Source organism: Nestor notabilis, unplaced genomic scaffold, assembly GCF_000696875.1.
Source record: "Nestor notabilis isolate BGI_N333 unplaced genomic scaffold, ASM69687v1 scaffold25797, whole genome shotgun sequence".
NCBI lineage: Eukaryota > Metazoa > Chordata > Aves > Psittaciformes > Psittacidae > Nestor > Nestor notabilis.
The window spans coordinates 1-229 of record NW_009938164.1 but is presented as its reverse complement, the minus strand read 5'-3'; positions in this window follow the sequence as shown (position 1 = coordinate 229).

Genomic DNA, 229 nt, shown 5'->3' with positions numbered 1-229 from the left:
CCCACCCACGACGGCCCCCCCCCACCCCGCTGCTGAGCAAGCCGTGGCCATGGGTTGTGGCCAAGGCCCCAGGACTGAGCAGGGACTAAAAGGATTTAAAAAAACCCAAACCAAACGAGGACCAAACCCCTTAATGTTGGGGTTGGAGCAGTGGCTTTCAGCGCTGGAATTAAAAATAGAGCTATATGTGTGTATGGTACAGGTGAGAAGCTGTCTGTACGCCGGGCGC